The sequence below is a fragment of the Gopherus flavomarginatus genome, chromosome 7 (genome assembly GCF_025201925.1).
Source record: "Gopherus flavomarginatus isolate rGopFla2 chromosome 7, rGopFla2.mat.asm, whole genome shotgun sequence".
Lineage (NCBI taxonomy): Eukaryota > Metazoa > Chordata > Testudines > Testudinidae > Gopherus > Gopherus flavomarginatus.
Window position 1 is genome coordinate 114195216 of NC_066623.1, and position 24853 is coordinate 114220068.

Consider the following 24853-nt stretch of genomic DNA (forward strand, 5'->3'; position numbering starts at 1 on the left):
TATTGACTCATATCCAGCTTCTCGTCCACTGTAACCCCTAGGTCCTTTTCTGGAGAACTCCTGCCTAGCCACTAGGTCCCTAGTCTGTAGCAGTGCATGGGATTCTTACGTCCTAAGTGCAGGACTGGGCACTTGTCCTTGTTGAACCTCATCAGGTTTCTTTCGGCCCAATCCTCTAATTTGTCTAGGTCCCTCTGTATCCTATTCCTACCCTCCAGCGTATCGACCGCTCCTCCCAGGTTAGTGTCATCTGCAAACTTGCTGAGAGTGCAGTCCACACCATCCTCCAGATCATTAATGAAGATATTGAACACAACCGGCCCCAGGACCGACCCTTGGGCCACTCTGCTTGATACCGGCTGCCAACTAGACATGGAGTCATTGATCACTGCCCGTTGAACCCGACGACCTAGGTAGCTTTCTATCCACCTTATAGTCCATTCATCCAGCTCATACTTCTTGAACTTGCCGACAAGAATACTGAGGAAGACCATATCAAAAGTGGGTTGGCTATGCTTGGTCCACTGCGAAGCTGTATCGTTGACTTTAATGAAAGCAGTTTTTCTCCCACACCTCTGTGACTGCTCTTTTCCGCAGGCCCCGTAGTTCTTGGCACCTTTGTCATTCCTCCTGGTGATGGGGCGAACAGAGAAAAAGCAAAGCTCAACTCTGAAACTTTACTGTGGCTTATAAGGCTTCCCACTTACCTCAGCGGCTCCCTGGAGGCTGAGGTAAGTGGAGGCTGAGAGCAGGGGGGGTTGGTCGAAGCTTGTGAGTTGCTGCATGCATTATTCTCACCTATAATAGCCGTAGCCCATGTTGTAAGGTGATAGATAAGCATTGGCACTAAAGCTGTAAACCCCCTTGCCGCCACCCCGCCGCCAGTCAGGAGAGAAGCATTACCAAGTGTGAAATGCTAGTTTACCAGAAGAGGTGTCATCTCCTTTCCAACAAGAGAAGGCCCTGACTGAGACATCAGACAAACCACTGAGGATCATTCCTGGACAAAAGACTTGGTTGATTGCTCCCCCTCACACACCCACGAGAAGGCAGAGACCTGCACAAACACTTGCCCCCATCAGCTTGAGCTCTGGGGGAATGGAATAAAACTCCCTGTCAGGAAGAAACTGTTATGCCCCCGATGCTGCTTGGACTTCAGGGAAATGGCACGCCTTCTAAGCATAAGCAAGGGATCCCAGCTGTTTGGCTGGAGTTAGCCCTAAAGGACATACAGAGCTTGTGTGTTACAGCAGCTTCTGCTACACCTGGGTGGCAAGATAGAGTCAGGGTGCCCAGGGGGGCTGTCTGTGACTCCATGTTCAGGCTGTTCCAGTACCTGAGGAGTTCACACTTGATACTCGGTGGGTGAGATCAAAGTGTGGAACACACAACCGTGAGGAGCCCCACTGCCTGCCAGCCCCAGGCGACGGGGGCTCCTGCTCTCTGGGGCTCTGGCAGCACTAGAAAGGTAAGTTTCTAGCTTGCCTGGTTCAGAAAACCAGAAGGGAAAGAAAGAGAACCTCCATTACATTTTTTAAACAAAGAATCCTCATGATTTGTAAGCCACTGTCGTGATTTTGGGGATTTTCCAACTTCTGAAATAACTTCTGAAATAATTCTCTAGCAAAACAAAGAACCTCTCACATCTATAGGCTCTGAAAACACTTCTAAGAAACTCTAACTATAGCATGTTTACCCTAAAGAAACAAAAACGCTAGAAACACCAGGGTTTTCTACTACTTCCAAAAAAAATTGCTGTAAAGAAAGATGGTCACAGTTTCAACTCTTTTTTCTGTTTTTCTAACCAGAAGGCTCTCCCCTAAGGGAGATACACCATTCCTGGAGACACTGCAATACCAGGTCAATGCATAGGGCAGACAAAGCAAGCTTCTGTTCTGACCCCTCCATTTCAAAAATCAAGCTAACATACAGTCCTCACATCAAGGACATATCAGAGATTAAGCTGATAAGAACAGACACTATACTTCGATCTTAGCTCCAAGGAGCCGAGAAGCAATGCTGAGACTCAGCAACGCGCGCATACGCCCCCTGCGCCCACCCATTTCTATCTCACCAGGACGAGCTCCCAGACACGCCACAAACACCATAACTAGGGAACTCTACGTGAGAATCACTTCCCCGAAATGACTCCAGTGGAAGAATTCAAAGCAAGAACCCTTCACACACAATTCTGGTCAAAGACAGACAAGCCTTGCAGATGCTTTCCTCTCGCTGCTTTCCCCTCTACACTCCTAATTTCCATAAACCCACCCACTGACCTGTGATTACCAATCGCTCACTGTTAACTCTCACAGCAAAACGGGGCAAAGAAAGCCTATGCAAGTGCCTATGCAAGTGCTGTTCCGCAGCTCCAAGGCTCTTTTCTGCTCCTTCCCACAGAACTATCTCAAACCTACAGTCAATTGCATCAAAGCAATTCCTCGCTATTTGGGGCATTGGTGCCCCTCAGTTCGTCTGAGGTGATGGGCTGGTTCCTTCTGGCCTTAAACGCTAGGGATCTGACTCAAAGGGCCACAACCTTCCTCCTCTTCTGCTCCTATGAAATCCTCGACATCACCAGCCAAGCCGCTGAGTGGACAGGCCTGCGTTTCAGCCCCCAAAAGTGCACCTCCCTCCACGTCGACGGTGGCACCAGAGCACTCGTCCGGCCTTCGCGGTTCCTTATCCAGGGCGAATCCATGACCTCCCTTCAAGAGGGAGAGATATACCAGCACCTCGGCATACCCACAGGAGTCTGCGTCCAGCAGACCCCCGAAGACACCATCGCAGAGATCCTGCGAGACACGGCCCAAATCGACTCCTCCCTGCTCGCCCCCTGGCAAAAGATCAACGCCCTCAATGCCCTCCTGATCCCCCGCATCTCCTTTGTCCTCAGGCGATCGGCTGAGGCCAAAGTGCCCCTGAACAAGGCCGACAGCACCATCAGACAGCTGGTGAAGGAATGGCTCCACCTTCCCCAGAGGGTGTGCACGGACATCGTTTACATTTCCCACAGACAGGGTGGTGCCAACATACCTCGGATGGGTGACCTGTGCGACGTGGCGGTGATGACCCACACCTTCCGCCTCCTGACGTGCCCGGACCCAACGGTGAGCAGCATCGCACAGGAGTCTGTACGGGGTGTGGTCTGGAAACGCATCACCAGGGCCCCCTCTGAGCGGGATGTTGCCACTTACGTCAGCGGCTCCCTGGAGGCTGAGTTTGGGAGAGAGCGGGGAAACCAATCCTTTCTCTGGTCCTGCACCCGCAACGCCTCAAGACGCCTGGGTAAGAGGATCGGCTGCTGCTGGAAGTGGTGCGAGGAACGCCGGGAGCTGGGAATACTGGTGCCATGCGTAAAGACTCCGGACCACACCATCGTCACCCTGACCGCCAGAGCCATGCTAGAAAGGTCCCTGAAAGACGCCATCCGCTACCACTACGCCGAGAACCTCAAGCGGAAGCCGGACCAGGGCAAGGTGTTCGAGGTGTCCAGCAAGTGGGACGCCAGTGACCACTTCCTCCCGGGGGCAGCTTCCCCACGTTCGCCGACTGGCAGTTCATCCACAGGGCCGACTCAACTGCTTTCCCCTCAACGGAGCCATCCGCCACGGCGGCCGAGACAAGCTCTGTAGGAAGTGCGGCTACGTGAACGAGACCCTGCCGCACGTCCTGTGTGGATGCAAGCAGCACTCCGGAGCCAGGCGGCACCGCCACAGCACCATCCAAAACTGACTAGTGAAAGCCATCCCACAGTCCCTGGGGAAGATCACCGTCAACTCCGCCATCCCCGGGACAGACAGCCGACTGCGACCCGACATCGTCGTGACGGACGCAGAAAAGAAGAAGGTCCTCCAGGTAGACGTCACAGTGCCTTTTGAAAACCGGTCCCCTGCATTCCACGAGGTCCGAGCACGGAAGGAGTAGAAGTGTGCCTTTCTGGCTGAGACCCTGAGAGCCCAGGGCTACGAAGTACAGGTACGCGCCCTGATCGTGGCAGCCCTGGGCTCATGGGACCCCCGCAACGAGCCGGTTCTGAGAGCATGTGGGGTTGGTCGACGCTGCGCCCGGCTCATGAGACAGCTCATGGTGTCCGACACCATCAGGTGGTCCAGAGACATTTATACCGAACACATCACTGGACAGCGCCAATACCGCACTGAGGCTACGTCTAGACTACCTGCCGTATCGGCGGTTTAAAATTGATTGCTCGGGGATCGATATATCGCGTCTCATCTAGACGCGATATATCGTTCCCCGAGCACGCTTATATCTATTCCGGAACTCCACCAACCCCAATGGAGTTGCGGAATCGACAGAGGGAGCCGCGGACATCGATCCCGCACGGTGAGGATGGGTGAGTAATCCGATCTTAGATATTCGACTTCAGCTACATTGTTCACGGAGCTGAAGTTGCGTATCTAAGATCGATTTCCCCCCATAGTGTAGACCAGCCCTGAGTAACTGAGACGGCCGACCAGGGAAATAATCCACTTCCTTCCCTGAGGGACCAAGGGATGCACCCCACCCATGTACCTATCCGTTCCACCGATACTGACTTGGACTCCTTATTCATTCCATGGGTGGCAAACCTGAACCTACTTATTCACTGACACTTTAAAAAACCCTTGCACCCCAATCTGGGTCTGTGCGGGTTATGCGATATGTATGTATCTTTTCATCCTTGCAAAGGGTATCTGTAACCCCCCATAACCCAAGCCTGACCCCAGATGTACAGTGCCTTCCCTCTCAACCTGTGTCTATTTCATTTCAAACATTTCCTTTAATAAATTTTTAAAATTCCTCATCTGGGCAAAACGTTTACCGTTTCCTAAGTTAAAACACTGGTGTTTTCCCAACAGGAAAGGGATGGACAATTTCTCTTCTGTGGGGAGACGAGGGAAACCATGCAATCACTTTCTGGAAGGTATAAGGAGGGCAGCGTAAGAACCCTCATGGACTAGATTAAGAAAGCAGCTCTTTAACTGACCTTCCAGCAATGACAAACTAAAATCTGCAAGAGCAGCCTTTCAACTCAGGGGACAATAATAAGTTGTTACCAACAACTAACCAAAAAGTTACAAATGACTCCAAACCACACACTCTTTGGACAAACCAGCCGTTAACACAAACAACAATGCATTTCTTTGCTGCTCTTCAATCATGATAACAAAAAACATACAAAATCAAAGAGCCAATGGAATACACATCACAAAACAGGCCCTTGCGAGCTAGGAAACCATCTCACTAACAAGATGAGCTCAAAAAAGCCAGAAAGTCCCAAACAGTCATTTTCACAGCTCTGAGTTGTTTTCATACTACAGAAAAGCTTCAGCCACTGACACCATTTCAGGCAACACCTTCCTGTTTTTTTCAGCACAGGGAACAATCTCACTAAAAGAAAGCCATAAAAATTTTGGGTACAGACTCATAAACGTTCCTGTCCACAAAAATCTTCAGTAAAAGCCAAAAGATTTATAGAAACTGAAAAAAAAAAAAAAAAAAAAAAAAAAAAGCAGAGTGTGTAGAACATGCCCATTGGTGCTGCCGGGTCAACCGCCTAGGCTACCAAAAGTCAGGGTGACTTCTCTCGCAGCCCGCTAAACCCCCAGCTTTTAGAGGAAATGGAATCGAACTGATTGACAGCCCGAGTTGGATCATCAGAACGGGGGACACAGGGAGCAAAACCAGCCCCTTGACCAGGGACTCGCTTGGCTGCGCAAAATGCACTGTGGGTATGCAAATAAGATGCTCCTGCATTCTCGGCGCTCAAAGGAGGCTTTTGTCTGGGCTGCCTCTGCTCCTTCCCCAGCTGGGCGGAGATTGGCATGCGGCAGCTGTTCTCCTGAGACAGTCCCGCTGATGCCCAGGCGCATGGAGGACAGAGCCCGGACGAGAAGCCAGAGGGCACCTGGCCCACAGCTAAACCCCAGAGTAAAAGCACACACTTTGCAAAGTAACAGGAGCCAGGATCTCAGACATGAGATTCTAGCTGCTGGCCGGGGTGTGACCCTACATTGTACCTGCTGCTTGGTCTGCCTCTGCTGCAAAGTAGCTCGCCTCACTGAGATCTTTGGGGTTCGCTGAGCTGCGGCTCACCTTGATACACAGGAACAGCTTAAAATCATGGACTATCAGGGTTGGAAGGGACCTCAGGAGGTCATCTAGTCCAACCCAATCCCCAACTAAATCATCCCAGCCACGGCTTTGTCAAGGCTGACCTTAAAAACCTCTAAGGAAGGAGATTCCACCACCTCCCTAGGGAAGCCATTCCAGTGCTTCACCACCCTCCTTGTGAAAAAGGGTTTTCCTGATATCCAACCTAAACCTCCCCCACCGCAACTTGGGACCATTCCTCCTTGTTCTGTCATCTGCCACCACTGAGAACCGTCTAGATCCATCCTCTTTGGAACCCCCTTTCAGGTAGTTGCAGGCAGCTATCAAATCCCCCCTCATTCTTCTCTTCTGCAGACTAAACAATCCCAGTTCCCTCAGCCTCTCCTCATAAGTCATGTGCTCCAGCCCCCTAATCATTTTTGTTGCCCTATGATGGACTCTTTTCAGTTTTTCCACATCCTTCTTGTAGGGCGGGGCCCAAAACTGGGCACAGTACTCCAGATGAGGCCTCACCAACGTCGAATAGGAGGGAACGACCACGTCCCTCCATCTGCTGGCAATGCCCCTCCATATACAGCCCAAAATGCCGTTAGCCTTCTTGGCAACAAGGGCACACTGTCGACTCATCTCCAGCTTCTCGTCCACTGTAACCCCTAGGTCTTTTTCTGCAGAGCTGCTGCCTAACCATTTGGTCCCTAGTCTGGAGCAGCGCATGGGATTCTTACATCCTAAAGTGCAGGACTGGGCAGTTGTCCTTGTTGAACCTCATCAGGTTTCTTTCGGCCCAATCCTCTAATTTGTCTAGGTCCCTCTGTATCTTATCCCTACCCCCCAGCGTATCGACCGCTCCTCCCAGTTAAGTGTCATCTGCAAACTTGCTGAGAGTGCAGTCCACGCCACCCTCCAGATCATTAATGAAGATATTGAACACAATCGGCCCCAGGACCAACCCTCGGGGCACGCCGCTTGATACCGGCTGCCAATTAGACGTGGAGCCGTTGATCACTAACCGTTGAGCCCGACGACCTAGCCAGCTTTCTATCCACCTTACAGTCCATTCATCCAGCCCATACTTCTTGAACTTGCCGACAAAAATACTGTGGGAGATCGTATCAAAAGCTTTGATAAAGTCAACGAATAACATGTCCATTGCTTTCCCCTCATCCCCAGACCCAGTTATCTCCTCACAGAAGGCAATTAGGTTAGTCAGGTGTGACTTGCCCTTGCTGAATCCATGCTGACTGCTTCTGATCACTTGCCTCTCCTCTAAGTGCTTCAGAATTGATTCCTTGAGGACCTGCTCCATGATTTCTTCCAGGGACTGAGGTGAGGCTGACTGGCCTGTAGTTCCCCGGATCCTCCTTCTTTCTTCCCTTTTTTAAAGATGGGCACTACATTAGCCTTTTTCCAGTCATCCGGGACCTCCCCCGATCGCCATGAGTTTTCAAAGATAATAGCCAATGGCCCTGCAATTACACTCGCCAATTCTTTAGCACCCTCGGATGCAGCGCATCCGGCCCCATGGATTCGTGCTCATCCAGCTTTTCTAAATAGTCCCGAAGCATTTCTTTCTCCACAGGGGGCTGGTCACCTCCTCCCCATGCTGTGCTGTTGTCATGGTATAATTACCGACTCTGAACCTTAGCATCCAAAAGATGGGGTACCAGCATGAATTCCTCTAAGCTCAGTTACCAGCTTAGTACTTGTAGCGCTGCCACCAACCAGGAATTCCAGTGCCTGGTACACTCTGGTCCCCCCAAAACCTTGCCTGGGGACCCCCAAGATCCAGTCCCTCTGTATCTTAACACAAGGAAAGTAAACCCTTTCCCTCACCATTGCCTCTCCCAGGCTTCCCCTCCCTGGGTTACCCTGGAAGATCACTGTGATTCAAACTCCTTGAAGCTTAAAACAGAGAGGAAAATTCACCTTCCCCCCCTCCTTCTCTCTCCCCCACCCAGACTCTCCCTGAGAGGGAAAGTAATCCTAACACAGAGAGAAATTAACCTCTCTCTCCCCCTTCCCTCCTTTCTCCCCACCAATTCCCTGGTGGATCCAGACCCAGTCCCTTGGGGTCTCACCAGAATAAAAAAAAAAGCAATCAGGTTCTTAAACAAGAAAAGCTTTTAATTAAAGAAAGAAAAACAGTAAAAATTATCTTTGTAAATTTAAAATGGAATAGGTACAGGGTCTTTCAGCTATAGATACTGGGAATACCCTCCCAGCCTAAGTATACAAGTAGAAATTAAAATCCTTTCAGCAAAATAAAATTTGAACTCCTTCCAGCCAAATACACATTTGCAAATAAAGAAAACAAACATAAGCCTAGCTCGCCTTATCTACCAAGTACTCACTATTCTGAACTTATAAGAGCCTGTATTGGAGAGATTGGAGAGAAACCTGGTTGCACGTCTGCTCCCTCTGAGCCCCCAGAGTGAACAACCAAAAAACTAACAGCACACACAAAACCTTCCCTCCCTCAAGATTTGAAAGTATCCTGTCCCCTGATTGGTCCTCTGGTCAGGTGACAGCCAGGCTCACTGTTCTTGTTAACCCTTTACAGTCAAAAGAGATATGAAGTACTTCTATTAACTCTTACTTATCTGTTTATGACGTCTGTCCAGCGCAGCAGTCTGGGAGCTGATTTTGTTGGTGAAGGCGGGGGTAGGGGGGAAGCATTGAGTACATTAGCTTTTTCCACATCCTCTGTCACTAGATTGCCTCCCTCATTCACTAAGGGGCCCACACTTTCCTTGACTTCCTTCTTGTTGCTAACATACCTGAAGAAACCCTTCTTGTTGTTCCTCTTAACATCTCTTGCTAGCTGCAACGCCGAGCGTGAGTTGTCCTTCCCGATTTCACTCCTGCGTGCCTGAGCAATATTTTTATACTCCTCCCTGGTCATTTGTCCAATCTTCCACTTCTTCAACAGGCGCTGCCTGCCAGTGCACTCAGCCTCACTTGGCAGGGAAGAAAAGGGATCGAGTGGCCTTCCAGTTTCTGGAGAGTGGCTGACAACGCCCGACCTTCTGCACTGAGGAGAAACTGACGTGAGACAAGGCAGGGGAGGTCGTTCTTGTATTGGACCAACTTCTGGTGGGGAGAGAGAGAGAGAAGCAAAATGCAAGCTGCACTCTTTCCCCAGCAGCAGGTGGTCCACGTCGTCTCTCTGATAGCCTGGATGCCTGGGACGGGACAAGTGGCGGGACCTCCTGCCACCTCTGGAGGGTGAGGAGCCCCGGTGGGCCAGCCTCTACTCTACCCTGGTCCCGAGGCCCGCTGGGGATATCAGTTGGTGGCTCCTCCATGGGGCTGTGAGCATGGGCGTGTATTTGGCGCGGTTTACCAGTCCCAGACACCTGCCCCTTCTGCGGCGTGAGGGAGACCCTGGCGCACATCTACTTGGAGTGCACCAGATTGCAGCCCCTATACCAGCTCCTCATCAATATCCTGTTGCGTTTCTGGCTGCACTTTTCCCCTCACCTCCTTCTCTATGCACTCCCTATCCGTGGCCCCACAAAGTCGCGGGACCTCCTGGTCAGCCTCCTCCTTGCCCTGGCTAAAATGGCCATCTGTGCAACCAGGGAGAGGAGGTTGGCCAGTGGAGACTCCTGTGACTGTGGGGCTTGTTTCCGGTCCTCAGTCTGTTCACGTATCTGGGCGGAGTTCCTCTGGGCAGTGTCCACTGGCTCCCTTGATGCCTTCGAGGAGCAGTGGGCGCTGTCAGGGGTTCTCTGCTTGGTGTCCCCGTCAGGCTCCCTTCTTATGACCCTTTGACCTCACTCCTGTCCCTGTTCTTTAATTAGTTGTCCCCTGGAATCAGTTGGGTTCTGAGGTCCTGCAGATCCTCCTCTTAGGCTGCGGGGAACCGTTAGCAATGGATGGGCTTCCGCCCGCCCAGTTCCTAGAGCCCAATAGGTACAACCACAGGGCACGCAAGAGCACGAGCCCGGGCAGGTGGGGGAGGGGCCTGACTGGAGGGGCGGAGCCCCGTGAGCACATATGCAGATCTGTGTGCAAGCAGAGCATTGTGGGAGCGGAGGCAGGCTGCCCAGCAGGGTCCGACTTTGGCCCCAGGAGCTCTTTGGAAGATCCATTCAGGTAACTGAAAGCAGCTATCAAATCCTGCCTCAATCTTCTCGTTTGCAGACTAAACAATCATGTGCTCTGGCCCTCTAATCATTTTTCTGGCCCTCCGCTGGACTCTCTCCAATTTTTCCACATCCTTCTTGTAGTGTGAGGCCCAGAACTGGACACGGTACTCCAGATGGGGCCTCACCAATGTCGAATAAGTGCTTCAGAATTGATTCCTTGAGGACCTGCTCCATAATTTTTCAAGGGACTGAGATGAGGTTGACTGGACTGTAGTTCCCCAGACCCCTCCTCCTTCCCTTTTTTAAAGACGGGCCCTACATTCGCTTTTTTCCAGTCATCCGGGACCTCCCCTGATTACCAAGCCTTTTCAAAGATCATGAGTCGCTTGCCGACACGTTCAGCACCAGCTGGCTCATTCCTGGGCACATTTCAGCGTAGAGCCAAGCGCAGTCCTTTGGGCCTGGCCCAGCTGGGTGGGCTGCGATTCCTCGCCCGCCTGGGGGGGTGGCAGGGCTGTTGCCCTAAACTCTTCCTGTGTGGGTCACATCAAGGGCACATCACACACCCTAACACAGTCCCTATAACCCTGCCCCCACACCAGGCAATGCCGAGAGCTCCTGGGTCCACATGCAGGTGTGCACAGGGTAACTGGTTGTCACGGAGTGAGGGGGAGTCAAGGCCCTGCACCCCCGGCTTCCTACGATTCACCATGACTCTCAGACAGCCAGTGAATCAGAAGGTTTATTTAGACAACAGGAACACAGTCCAAGACAGGCCTTGCTGCTACAGACAACAGGACCCCCTCAGTTAGGTCCATCTGGGGGGCTAGGGAGACCAGAGCCCCATGTGGGCTCTCCTCCAGTCTCCCAGCCAGCTCCAAACTGAAAACTCCCTCCAGCCTCTCACTCAGCCTCCCTCCAGCTCCTCCCCCAGCCTTTGTCCAGGTTCCGGGGTCCAGGTGTCACCTGGCCTCCAACCCCCTTCCTGGGTTCTCATCTTACCTGCTCAGGTATCCTCCCTCAAGGAAAGGCTCCCATCCCCAATGCAGACAGTCCCAGCAAAACTCCCCTGCAACTGTCCCAAGCCAACAGTCCCCACTCAGCATTCCAAGAACACAGTAAGAACACACTGGTCAGCAGGGCCACGGCAGGACTGGGCCCTTGGTTTCCCCTGAACAGGCCCCCCGGAGCTGAGTGATCAGCCCTGTACCCCACCCCGCCGTAGGCCACGAGGCTCCCCAGTCCTGCCCCTACGGGACCTGGCTGCCCCCTGCCCCAGCCAGGTTAGACCCAGAGCTGAGAAGCTGTGACTAGACCTGACACAAGCACGTGGCTCTGCACCCCACCCCTAGGAGCCTGGTTGCTGCCCCTGGTGCAGGACCTCTGAGCCCGGGGCGGGGGGACTCCGCAGCTTTAGGGAGCGAGTTATTCCAGCTGCAGAGTGAGAGCTGGGGCCCTGTGTGCACCCCCCAGCTCTGCCTGTGCCCCCACCCGGCCACTCCCAGCCTACATCACCCCCTGTTGTTCTGCTGCCTGACTTTGGCTGGCATTACCAGTGCCCCCCACCCCGACGCAGAGCCCCCTGCAAGCCCGGCCCTGGGCTCCCCTGAGCTCTGTGCCCCTCAATCCCAACCTGCAGCCCCCTGCTAGCCCGACTCTGGCCTCCCTCCAGCTCTGCCCGTGCCCCTACACTCCCCGCCCCAGCCTACAGCGCCCTCTGTTGTTCTGCTGCCTGACTTTGGCTGGCTTTACCAGTGCCCCTACCCCAACCCGCAGCCCCGTGCTATCCCAGCCCTGGGCTTCCTCCGCTCTGATAGTGCCCCTCAATCCTGACCCGCAGCCCCTGCTAGCCCGGCCCCAGGCTCCCCTCAGCTCTGACAGTGCCCCTCAATCCCGACTCGCAGCCCCCTGCTATCCCAGCCCTGGGCTCCCTCCGCTCTGACAGTGCCCCTCAATCCTGACCCGCAGCCCCCTGCTAGCCCTGCCCTAACTTCTGACCTGCAGCCCCTCCTGTTCTCATCAGAGCCCTATTTTTCTGATGTGCCTGCTGTGATGTTATGAGTATAATATAATATCTCATTGAAAGGTGACGGGGCCAGAAAAAGTTAATTAACTCACCTCACCAACTGACGTGACCCATGGGTGAACCTTAAGAACTAGTTAACAAGATATGTAAATGAATAGAGCTTTGAAATGCAAGTCTGCATTGTTAGAGGTAGAAGGGGAGGTGTTTGGGGCTTGTCTACATCAGAAAGTTGCAGCGCTGGTGAGGGAGTTACAGCGCTGCAACTTAGGAGGTGTACACATCTGCAGGGCACCACCAGCGCTGCAACTCCCTGTTTGCAGCGCTGGCCGTACTCCCGTTTTGTCTCAGGTGTAGAGGATCCAGCGCTGGTAATCAAGTATAGACACTTACCAGCGCTTTTCTTGACCTCCGTGGAATAAGCAGGTATCCCAGCATACCTGAGGAAGCCTCTGGTAATCAAGCTGGTCTCCTTCCCCGTCTTGCTCTCGCGTTCCCCGAACCCCGAGCAAGCAGGTCTCCTTCCCTGAGGTTTGCTGGGTGGTTCGGGGAACGCGAGAGCAAACCGGGAAAGGAGACCAGCTCCGCCGCGGTTTGCTCTCGCGTTCCCCGAACAAGCAGGTCTCCTTCCCTGCGGTTTGCAGGGTGGTTCGGGGAACGCGAGAGCAAACCGCGGCGAAGCTGGTCTCCTTTCCCGGTTTGCTCTCTCGTTCCCCGAACCCCCGAACAAGCAGGTCTCCTTCCCTGCGGTTTGCAGGGTGGTTTGGGGAACGCGAGAGCAAACCGGGAAAGGAGACCAGCTCCGCCGCGGTTTGCTCTCGCGTTCCCCGAGCAAGCAGGTCTCCTTCCCTGCGGTTTGCAGGGTGGTTCGGGGAAAGCGAGAGCAAACCACGGCGAAGCTGGTCTCCTTTCCCGGTTTGCTCTCGCGTTCCCCGAACCCCCCTTGAAGCCGCCCAACAGCGCTGCAGTGTGGCCACATCTAACACCACTTGCAGCGCTGGTTGCTGTAAGTGTGGCCACTCTGCAGCGCTGGCCCTATACAGCTGTACTAATACAGCTGTAACAACCAGCGCTGCAAAATTTTAGATGTAGACATGGCCTCAGGTCTTGTGATGTAAGCAAACAAGTCTTGTCTATTGCTATAGTTTTAATTCAAAGATCAAAAAAGAAATATTAGCATTTAAGATGATGCTTGAGTGAAATAGTATTATTGTCTATGTGTCTCTTTGAAGATTGTGGTAACCTGTATCTGAACTGTTTAATGGATAGATTACTCTGTGCTAATTGCCAGGATGTTTGGGAGAAGGAGTTAAGCCTATTGTTTTTTCAGGCCGAAAGGCTGCTGGAAATATATAAGAACCCTGGGACATGATCCTTCTTCATCTCAGATCTGCTGTGGATTTCAAGAGGGGGAAACCTTAAGCCACAAGGACTGAGATCCCCAGTCATTGAATGGAGCCACCTTGAGTATGGAAATTGGACTATAACCTATGGACTATTTCTAAAAGGACTTTTGGCAACTATGAGCTCAACTCTGCTATGCATCTGAACCTCAAGAATTGAATTCAAGTCTGTCTGTATATTGATTTTTTTTTACCAACACTCTCTCTTTTTTCTTTTTGAATAAATTTTAGCTTAGTCAATAAGATTTGGCTATAGCGTGTATTCTGGGTAAGATCTAAGTTATAATTGGACCTGGGTATGTGGCTGATCCTTTGGGATTGGAAGAACCTTTTCATTTATATGATGAAGTAAGATTTTCAGGAATCATCATCATATCTGGCAGGTGTGTCTGGACGGAGGCCTGAGGCTGGGCACTGTAAGGGAACTGGGTGGTTTAAACCTCTAAGTAACTAGTGAGATACTATAGAAGCTGTTTTTTGCTGGCTTGGTAAATCTAAATAATGGAATAACACCAGTGTTTGGGGTTTGTTTGCCCCGTTCTGTTTGCAGTTCAGCCTGATTGAGTGACCTCAGCTGGCTCCCATGGGCAGCACCATCACACCTGTGTAGGGCTCAGGATGGGGACTGTGTAGACACAGGCGCGCACGCACACACGGAGAGGGAGAGCTGAGTTGGAGAGTGACCCTCTCCCTAGTGCGGTGGCTCTGATGCAGCCTGTCCTCATGCGGGGGTGGGGGGAGGGGAGTGAGTGATGGGTGCTGCCCCTGGGGGTGATTCAAACCTGTGCCCCCCGCCCCCAGCAGCTGTAAGCCCTTGGGTGCCAGGCTCACCCAGGCTGCAGGGCACGTTCCTGTAGGGCAGGGGGCGGGGACAGCACTGGGGTCCGGGTCACGCCCCCAGTGGACCCCCAACTGCTGTTGGGGGCTGAGGACCTGCCCCCCACCAATGATTGTGCCAGAGCGGACCACGGGTCCCCGCCGCCCTGGCTCGAGGGACAGCATCCGGACCGGGCACGCAGGGGGAGGGGCCCGCGTGGAGGGGCGGAGCTGCGTGATCACGTATGCAGATCTGTGTGCGAGCAGAGCATTGTGGGAGCGGAGGCGGACTGCCCAGCAGGGCCCGACTTTGGCCCCGGGAGCTCGGCGTGGAGAAGGGAGGCGCCTCGCGGACGCGTCGGGGCAGCTGTCGGCAGTGGGGGCCGGTGTGGGCGAGGCCGGCGGTCGGGGCGCGGCGGTCCGCCCCGTGTGTTCAAAGTGTGGGGCGAGCGAGGGCGGGCGGCGGCGGGGCGGGCGGAGCTCATACTTACCTGGCAGGGGAGATACCATGATCACGAAGGTGGTTTTCCCAGGGTGAGGCTCATCCATTGCACTGCGGGTGTGCTGACCCCTGCGATTTCCCCAAATGCGGGAAACTCGACTGCATAATTTGTGGTAGTGGGGGACTGCGTTCGCGCTCTCCCCTGGCGAGCGGTGGCAAAAACAGAGCAATAAGGAGTAAAGGGAGTTCTTTGTCAGGGGGTGTTTGCGGGGCTTTGGGATTCTTTTCCTTTTTGCGGAACCAACTTTCTGGCCTTTGGGGGTTTCTTATGTCCGGAGTTTCTTTTTACCGTTTCGCGCGGCTGCTCTTCTGCTACGTTTTCTTCTCCCTAGAAATGCGTTTTTCTTCTCGCTGTGGCCATTCCTGGGTCTGTTCAGCATCGTTTATTCCCAGAGCGAAGATCTTTTTAAAACTGTTTCTGGGCTGCTCTGGGGAAAATAGTTTCTCTCTTGAGACCAATTATCTTACTGGGACAGACACGAGGCTGGCACCACCCTGTGGGGGAGCAGGTTTTTCCATGGCTTTAGGCCCACCCCCCGTCCCCATATACCATTTGCTGCACTGGATCTGCTCACTGTTGGGGGGCCCCCCCTTCCCCCAACACACCCAGCTGAGAGGCTGCCCCAACCCACTCAAGTGCTCAGCTCCACCAGGCAGGTGCGCTCAGTGATAGCACCTGCAGCCGCCATGGGGCTCCTGCCTCCCTTCCTGGCCCTGTTGCGACATTCATTCTCTCCTGCTGTGGGGCCGGGCTCAGTGTGCTGTGAACACCTCGCCCCAGCTCTGGGGCCGAGCGACCCAAACTCATTGCACGGTCTGGCCCAGGCTGAGACAGCCGGTGCCCTTAGCCAGCAGGAAATAACCCTGCGTGTGCCCCCTGCCACCAAAGAGTGGCAGGAAAGCAGCCCTGGCATCTCCCGCACCCCCCACCACCAGTCCTCCCAGGTCTGCACAGGGGCGGGCCTGGCTCGGCAGCACGTGGCAGGTGCCAGACCGAGCTGCATGCCAGATGGCGGGTCCATGGGACTCATTTCTGTACCATATGGCTCGGCTTAGAATCATACACCTTGATAAGGTTGGAAGGGACCTCAGGAGGTCATCTAGTCCGACCCCCTGCTCAAAGCAGGGCCAATCCCCAACTAAATTATCCCAGCCAAGGCTTTGTCACGCTTGACCTTAAAAACCTCTCAGGAAGGAGATTCCACCACCTCCCTAGGGAACCCATTCCAGGGCTTCACCACCCTCCTAGTGAAAAAGGCTTTGCCTAATATCCAACCTAAACCTCCCCCACTGCAACTTGAGACCATTGCTCATTGTTCTGCCACCTGGTACCACTGAGAACTGTCTAGATCCATCCTCTTTGGAACCTCCATTCAGGTAACTGAAAGCAGCTATCAAATCCCGCCTCAATTTTCTCGTCTGCAGACTAAACAATCATGTGCTCTGGCCCTCTAATCGTTTTTCTGGCCCTCCACTGCACTCTCTCCAATTTTTCCACATCCTTCTTGTAGTGTGAGGCCCAGAACTGGACACGGTACTCCAGATGGGGCCTCACCAATGTCGAATAAGTGCTTCAGAATTGATTCCTTGAGGACCTGCTCCATAATTTTTCAAGGGACTGAAATGAGGTTGACTGGACTGTAGTTCCCCAGACCCCTCCTCCTTCCCTTTTTTAAAGACGGGCCCTACATTAGCTTTTTTCCAGTTATCCGGGACCTCCCCTGATTACCAAGCCTTTTCAAAGATCATGAGTCGCTTGCCAACACGTTCAGCACCAGCTGGCTCATTCCTGGGCACATTTCAGCGTAGAGCCAAGCGCAGCCCTTTGTGCCTGGCCCAGCTGGGTGGGCTGCGATTCCTCGCCCGCCTGGGGGGGTGGCAGGGCTGTTGCCCTAAACCCTTCCTGTGTGGGTCACATCAAGGGCACATCACACACCCTAAAACAGTCCCTATAACCCTGCCCCCACACCAGGCAATGCCGAGAGCTCTTGGGTCCACATGCAGGTGTGCACAGGGTAACTGGTTGTCACGGAGTGAGGGGGAGTCAAGGCCCTGCTCCCCCGGCTTCCTACGATTCACCATGACTCTCAGCCAGCCAGTGAATCAGAAGGTTTATTTAGACAACAGGAACACAGTCCAAGGCAGGCCTTGCTGCTACAGACAACAGGACCCCCTCAGTTAGGTCCATCTGGGGGGCTAGGGAGACCAGAGCCCCATGTGGGCTCTCCTCCAGTCTCCCAGCCAGCTCCAAACTGAAAACTCCCTCCAGCCTCTCACTCAGCCTCCCTCCAGCTCCTCCCCCAGCCTTTGTCCAGGTTCTGGGGTCCAGGTGTCACCTGGCCTCCAACCCCCCTCCTGGGTTCTCATCTTACCTGCTCAGGTATCCTCCCTCAAGGAAAGTCTCCCATCCCCAATGCAGACAGTCCCAGCAAAACTCCCCTGCAACCGTCCCAAGCCAACAGTCCCCACTCAGCATTCCAAGAACACAGTAAGAACACACTGGTCAGTAGGGCCATGGCAGGATTGGGTCCTTGGTTTCCCCTGAACAGGCCCCCCGGAGCTGAGTGATCAGCCCTGCACCCCACCCCGCCGTAGGCCACGGGGCTCCCCAGCCCTGTCCCTGCGGGACCTGGCTGCCCCCTGCCCCGGCCAGGTTAGGCCCAGAGCTGAGAAGCTGTGACTAGACCTGACACAAGCACGTGGCTCTGCACCCCACCCCTAGGAGCCTGGTTGCTGCCCCTGGTGCAAGACCTCTGAGCCCGGGGCGGGGGGACTCCGCAGCTTTAGGGAGCGAGTTATTCCAGCTGCAGAGTGAGAGCTGGGGCCCTGTGTGCACCCCCCAGCTCTGCCCGTGCCCCTACACTCCCCGCCCCAGCCTACAGCGCCCTCTGTTGTTCTGCTGCCTGACTTTGGCTGGCATTACCAGTGCCCCCCACCCCGACGCAGAGCCCCCTGCTAGCCCGGCCCTGGGCTTCCTCCGCTCTGATAGTGCCCCTCAATCCTGACCCGCAGCCCCTGCTATCCCAGCCCTGGGCTCCCTCCGCTCTGATAGTGCCCCTCAATCCTGACCTGCAACCCCCTGCTAGCCCAGCCCTCGGCTACCCTCAGCTCTGACAGTGCCCCTCAATCCTGACCCGCAGCCCCCTGCTAGCCCAGCCCTGGGCTCCCTCCGCTCTGACAGTGCCCCTCAATCCTGACCCGCAGCCCCCTGCTAGCCCTGCCCTAACTTCTGACCTGCAGCCCCTCCTGTTCTCATCAGAGCCCTATTTTTCTGATGTGCCTGCTGTGATGTTATGAGTATAATATAATATCTCATTGAAAGGTGACGGGGCCAGAAAAAGTTAATTAACTCACCTCACCAACTGACGTGACCCATGGGTGAACCTTAAGAACTAGTTAACAAGATATGTAAATGAATAGAGCTTTGAAATGCAAGTCTGCATTGTTAGAGGTAGAAGGGGAGGTGTTTGCTCAGGTCTTGTGATGTAAGCAAACAAGTCTTGTCTATTGCTATAGTTTTAATTCAAAGATCAAAAAAGAAATATTAGCATTTAAGATGATGCTTGAGTGAAATAGTATTATTGTCTATGTGTCTCTTTGAAGATTGTGGTAACCTGTATCTGAACTGTTTAATGGATAGATTACTCTGTGCTAATTGCCAGGATGTTTGGGAGAAGGAGTTAAGCCTATTGTTTTCTCAGGCCGAAAGGCTGCTGGAAATATATAAGAACCCTGGGACATGATCCTTCTTCATCTCAGATCTGCTGTGGATTTCAAGAGGGGGAAACCTTAAGCCACAAGGACTGAGATCCCCAGTCATTGAATGGAGCCACCCTGAGTATGGAAATTGGACTATAACCTATGGACTATTTCTAAAAGGACTTTTGGCAACTATGAGCTCAACTCTGCTATGCATCTGAACCTCAAGAATTGAATTCAAGTCTGTCTGTATATTGATTTTTTTTACTAACACTCTCTCTTTTTTCTTTTTGAATAAATTTTAGCTTAGTCAATAAGATATGGCTATAGCGTGCATTGTGGGTAAGATCTAAGTTATAATTGGACCTGGGTATGTGGCTGATCCTTTGGGATTGGAAGAATCTTTTCTTTTATATGATGAAGTAAGATTTTCAGGAATCATCATCATATCTGGCAGGTGTGTCTGGACGGGGGCCTGAAGCTGGGCACTGTAAGGGAACTGGGTGGTTTAAACCTCTAAGTAACTAGTGAGGTACTATAGAAGCTGTTTTGTGCTGGCTTGATAAATCTAAATAATGGAATAACACCAGCGTTTGGGGTTTGTCTGCCCCGTTCTGTTTGCAGTTCAGCCTGATTGAGTGATCTCAGCTTACTCCCATGGGCAGCACCATCACACCTGTGTAGGGCTCAGGATGGGGACACCCCCCCCCCCAACACACACACACACGAAAAATGTGCTGGGAGAGCTGGGTCAGAGAGTGACCCTCTCCCTACTGCGGGGGCTCTGACGCAGCCTGTCCTCATGCGGGGGTGTGGGGGAGGGGTAGTGAGTGATGGGTGCTGCCCCTAGGGGGTGATTCAAACCTGTGCCCCCCGCCCCCAGCAGCTGTAAGCCCTTGGGTGCCAGGCTCGCCCAGGCTGCAGGGCACGTTCCTGTAGGGCAGGGGGCGGGGACAGCACTGGGGTCCGGGTCACGCCCCCAGTGGACCCCCAACTGCTGTTTGGGGCTGAGGACCTGCCCCCCACCAATGATTGTGCCAGAGCGGACCACGGGTCCCCGCCGCCCTGGCTCGAGGGACAGCATCCGGACCGGGCACGCAGGGGGTGGGGCCCGCGTGGAGGGGCGGAGCTGCGTGAGCGCGTATGCAGATCAGTGTGCGAGCAGAGCATTGTGGGAGCGGAGGCGGACTGCCCAGCAGGGCCCGACTTTGGCCCCGGGAGCTCGGCGTGGAGAAGGGAGGCGCCTCGCGGACGCGTCGGGGCAGCTGTCGGCAGTGGGGGCCGGTGTGGGCGAGGCCGGCGGTCGGGGCGCGGCGGTCCGCCCCGTGTGTTCAAAGTGTGGGGCGAGCGAGGGCGGGCGGCGGCGGGGCGGGCGGAGCTCATACTTACCTGGCAGGGGAGATACCATGATCACGAAGGTGGTTTTCCCAGGGTGAGGCTCATCCATTGCACTGCGGGTGTGCTGACCCCTGCGATTTCCCCAAATGCGGGAAACTCGACTGCATAATTTGTGGTAGTGGGGGACTGCGTTCGCGCTCTCCCCTGGCGAGCGGTGGCAAAAACAGATCAATAAAAGCGTTGGAAAATGCTTGTCGGTGTGCCAGGTACGCCTGGTGCAGTGTGTGGCTGTGTCCTTAATTTTAGCTAGTTCTTTTTCTCTGTGTTTTTGTGATTGTTCTATTCCGCAGGCTCTGTAGTTCTTGGCACCTTTCTTATTTTCCTCTGGTGATGGGCTAACAGAAAAAGCGAAGCTCAGCTCTTAAACTTTACCTGTAGCTTACAAGGTTCTCTGTTTTTTTAGCCTTCTCTGCTGTTTTGCTGCTCATCTGCTCTCTAGTCTGCTTTTGGGAGGGCTTGGACCAGTGCTTTCCTTTGTTCTAAGGGGAGTTAGCTGCCTGCCTGCCTGCTCTGCTTCTCTCCCTGCTTGTAGCTTCTTGCCTGGCCCTCATTCATTCTTGGGCTCTTTCTCCTTTGAGGGAAGGAGGGCCTGTCCAAAAGATCTGTCCCACCCCGTCCCCTCGTCCAACAGGCAGCCTCACCCCCTGCCCTGGGGCCGCCTTGGCTTTTGCTGTCTGTTCCTGTCTCTTGGCAGCCACCCTGTCTGTGCTACGGAGACTAGGCTGTCACAAGCCTGTGCTGGAGGAGGTCATTCCGTCGCTTTAGGCCCACCTACCTCCTCCCCGAATGCCCTTAGCTACGCTGGGGGTTAGGGCGGCGTGGCCGCGTCGCCCAGGAGCAGGTTTCACTTTTGCACACCCCTGACGGACAGAATGTTTTGACTTAACTGTTCAGGACGAACCGACCCTCAGGCCTGGTCTGCACAGGGAACGTAAATCGGCGCGGCTACGTCAGTCCGCGCCTTCTTCCGTCGACCTAGCTCCTGCCTTTTGGGCACGTGGATGGCCTACACCAACGAGGAAAACCCTCTCCAGGACCCTTCTGCGGGAACAGCGCCCTTCCGTTTGGGGAGATTATGCTGCTTTAAAAAAGAGAAATAGTTTAACTGTGTTTCTCTGTGACAAGGTTGACTTTGTATTGCTTCCCTCGTGGCTCCTTATAGCAGTTGTGTTCTGAAATCTTTAGGGTTTGACTTCGTTTATGATGAAATCTTGCTGTGACTTTCTTCTAATTTTGAATGAGTAACTAGACCTGAGCTTTTTGGTGTGTTATTGGAGGATCGTTTAAAAACCTGGGATTCCACTGTCTGCTGCTGCCTTTCCATTACATTTCCTCTGAAAGCCCACTGAAAGCCTCCACTTCCCACATAACTCTCTCAAACATGCAGTCATCAGACATACATAAGATGCTTGCAGTTTCACTCCATACCAGTCCAGTTCCTCTAACCACTGCACACATATGGTGGTATCCCCTCCCTACCCGGAGCTGCTTCCCGGCTTTTGCGCTCAGGATAGGAAAACGAGAATGGAGAGGTAAGCTGTGCAGGGAACTCTTCCTCAGCTTGCACTCCACTCCCCAAGGGCCTTTCGGGGTCTTCTACGGACTTCAGGTTTCATTTGATTTCCAAGGTTTATGGTCTCATTAATTAGCCATCTCTCCTAATGCAGGGATCCTATCTGTCAGACCAAAGATCGATGGCCCAAAAGAGCTAAGAAACAGAAATAAAGCTGAGCGCTAGGTGTTACATTCAGAGGAGCATCCAGAATCTGACTGTGCCCTGGCATGTTCAACGCTGCCGAAAAGAAGGAGCTCGTCAGGTCCCTCTGCTAGCATCCAAATCTGGTGTCTAGTCAGTCTGCTGGGAAATAAGGAAAAGGAAATGAATAAAGAAGTCAGGCAATAACAAGGAAATGCTGAGGTCTGTCGAAGGGGTCCTGTCTGATTGACCATCTTCCCAGCTACCTGTCAAAGTTAAAGACCTAGCCCAGTAGCCTGTCTTCTGACAGCGGCCAATGCCAGGTGCCTCAGAGGGAATGACCAGAACAGGGAATCATCAAGTGCTCCATCCCCTGTCGCCCATGCCCAGCTTCTGGCAAACAGGGGTTAGCTAGGGATACCGCTGGCGAAGCGCCATAGATGGACCTATCCTCCATGAATTTATCTGTTATAGTCTTGGCCTTTGCGACACCCTCTGGCAAAGAGTTCCACAGGTTGACCGTGTGGTGCGTGAAGAAATCCTTCCTTTTGTTTGTTTTAAAGTTGCTGCCTATTAATTTCATTGGGTGACCCCTAGTTAGTTTGTGTGTTACGAGCAGGAGTAAATAACTCTTCCTTATTTACTTTCTCCACACCGGTCATGGTTTTATAGACCTCCGTCGTATCCCCCTTTAGTCGTCTCTTTTCCAAGATGAAAAGTCCCAATCTTATTAATCTCTTCTTAGATGGAAGCTGGTCCATATTCCCTAATCATTTTTGTTGCCCTTTTCTGAATCTTTCCCATTTCAATATATCTTTTTTGAGATTGGGGCAACTGCATCAGCACACAGTATTCAAGATGTGGGCGTATCATGGCTTGATATTGAGGCAATATGATAATTTCTGTCTTATTACCTATCCCTTTCTTAATGATTCCCAACATTCTGCTGCACACTGAGTGGCTGTTTTCAGAGAACTATCCACAACAACTCCCAGCTCTCTTTCTCGAGTGGTAACAGCTAATTTAGTCCCCATCATTTTATAGGGATAGTTGGGATTATGTTTTCCAATGTGCATTACTTTGCACTTTTCAGCACCGACGTTCATCTGCAATTCGGTCACCTAGTTTTGTGAGCTCTCTTTGTGGCTCTTTGTGGGACTTAACTATCTTGAGCAATTTTGTATCATCTGCAAATTTTGCCACCTCACTGTTTCATAATCTCATTTTGAACTAGCTAGTTTTCAAACAATACCTTTGAAAAACAGCATAAAGTTTAAGTGAAATTGGCTTTTCTACAGGGGGAAAAAAAACTAATTATTTAGAATTTGCATAAATCCCTATGCCAAAAAAACCCTAACATTTGTTTATTTAAAGCATTTGCTTCAATGGCTTATAAAAACCAACCATTTAACTCAGGGCTGTTATGAATTATTGTACAGTCATCAAATAAAAAATGTACATACTTTTTACAATAATTTGCCTCATTGAAATGAGGCTTCCAAAAAGTACATATTAACTCATAAAGGTTCAGCTCTGTGGGAAATCTTAAATGAAAGACAAAAGTTTCAGTCACTCTGAAAAACTCCCCCTAATATAAACAGAAATTAGAATAGAAGCATTAACAGCACAGCAGGCGGAGACAAGCAAGGAATGTGATACTCTCTGGACTGTAGATCAAGTGTCAGTAGTCTTTTGGCTTATACAAGGCTGTGATCAAGTGTCTTGATATTTTTGGTCTTTTAGCCTCAAGATAAAAACCTTGTCTGTGTCTCTGGGACCTTGAAGTGAAAATATTATCTAAGTTCTCACCAGCATCCCTGATTACCAGAGGAGAAAGAACTTTTGCACAGAGTCAGATGACTTTATGGGGGGAATAAAGAGATCTTTTGAATTTTTTCATTTTAGGGATCCATGTTTTGTGCAGCCCAATCCCCAGAAGAGCAGTTGAACAGAAATTGGTATATCTTTCAATAGACACTGTAATGCTCAAAGAAAGGCTTTTTAATGCACAATGCATTGAGGGTTTGTAAATGAGTTGGTACTCTCAACCTGAGAAGCAGGGGTGGCTCCAGGCCCCAGCCTGCCAAGTGCATGCTTGGGGTGGCATGCCTCAGGGGGCGCTCTGCCGGTTGCTGGGAGGCAGGGTGCCTTCGGTGGCATGCTTGCGGAGGGTCCGCTGGTCCCGCAGCTCCGGTGGACCTCCCGCAGGTGTGCCTGCAGGAGGTCCACCGGAGCTGCGGGACCAGCAAGTGGCAAAGCACACCCCTGCGGCATGACACCGTTCTTGGGGCGGCAAAATGTCTAGAGCTGCACTGCTCAGAAGGGAAGAAAATCTCAGCAAGGTCCCCCCAGTCTACAAGCCTGTCTGTGCCCTGCTCCAGCCCTCCCTTCTGCTGTGAGCTGAGCTGAGCCGTGCTCCTGGGGAAGCTGCTTTTAGCCTCTCAGCAGCTGCCCTGGGGATGGTTGGCTCTACTGCTCAGCTGTTGGAGGCATCAGAGCAGGTGGCCGCAAGCTGAGGGGGACATTGAGTGTGGCACCTGCATATTTACTACATAATTGCATGAAAAATTATGACATAAATAAGGGACTGAAAAATAATCCAATGCCCTAAAATGATGGGAAAAGATGTACCAAGAGGTAATATTGTAAAAAATTACCCAGAAGATTAATATAATAAAAATACCATAAAGGTGCATCTGTCTCCAACATGTGTTTTAACCACAGGATACAGGTTGTGCATTAATACTAATGAGAATAAAGGGAACCTGCACAGCCTATAGAAAACTGGAGTCCCTTAAGTTTCCAGGGGTCTGTGATAGGGTGAACTAGGTCCTGAGGCCCCCAGCTGGAGGCCTTGTGGCCCTGCACATCCTGCCTCAGAAAAGGGCAGTAGAGAGGTCCTCCGAGCTGCCTAGAGCAGCTGTGTGGGAAGCAGCCAATCAGGGCCCAGCAGGCTGGTATAAGAACAGCTGCTGGGCCAGAGTGTGGGAACAGTTCCTGTTCCTTCCTAGAGCTGGGGAATGGTTGAGGGTGGTCCAGGCTGGCTGCTGGGTCTCCCTGAGATGAAGGTGGAGCATGTGTGGGAGCCATGATGAAGTGACCCAGAGA

General features: G+C 52.6%; 3 non-coding genes across 3 annotated transcripts; 2 read left to right on the forward strand and 1 right to left on the reverse strand.

The window, feature by feature from the left end:
• Window positions 1–1823: 1823 nt before the first annotated feature.
• LOC127056082 (U2 spliceosomal RNA) lies at window positions 1824–2018 on the reverse strand. The gene has a single exon (XR_007775725.1). It is a non-coding gene; the product is annotated as a U2 spliceosomal RNA (small nuclear RNA).
• Window positions 2019–14933: 12915 nt separating this feature from the next.
• Window positions 14934–15097, forward strand: LOC127056096 (U1 spliceosomal RNA). The gene has a single exon (XR_007775738.1). It is a non-coding gene; the product is annotated as a U1 spliceosomal RNA (small nuclear RNA).
• A 4935-nt stretch (window positions 15098–20032) lies between these two features.
• On the forward strand, window positions 20033–20196 carry LOC127056108 (U1 spliceosomal RNA). The gene has a single exon (XR_007775748.1). It is a non-coding gene; the product is annotated as a U1 spliceosomal RNA (small nuclear RNA).
• Window positions 20197–24853: the final 4657 nt, after the last annotated feature.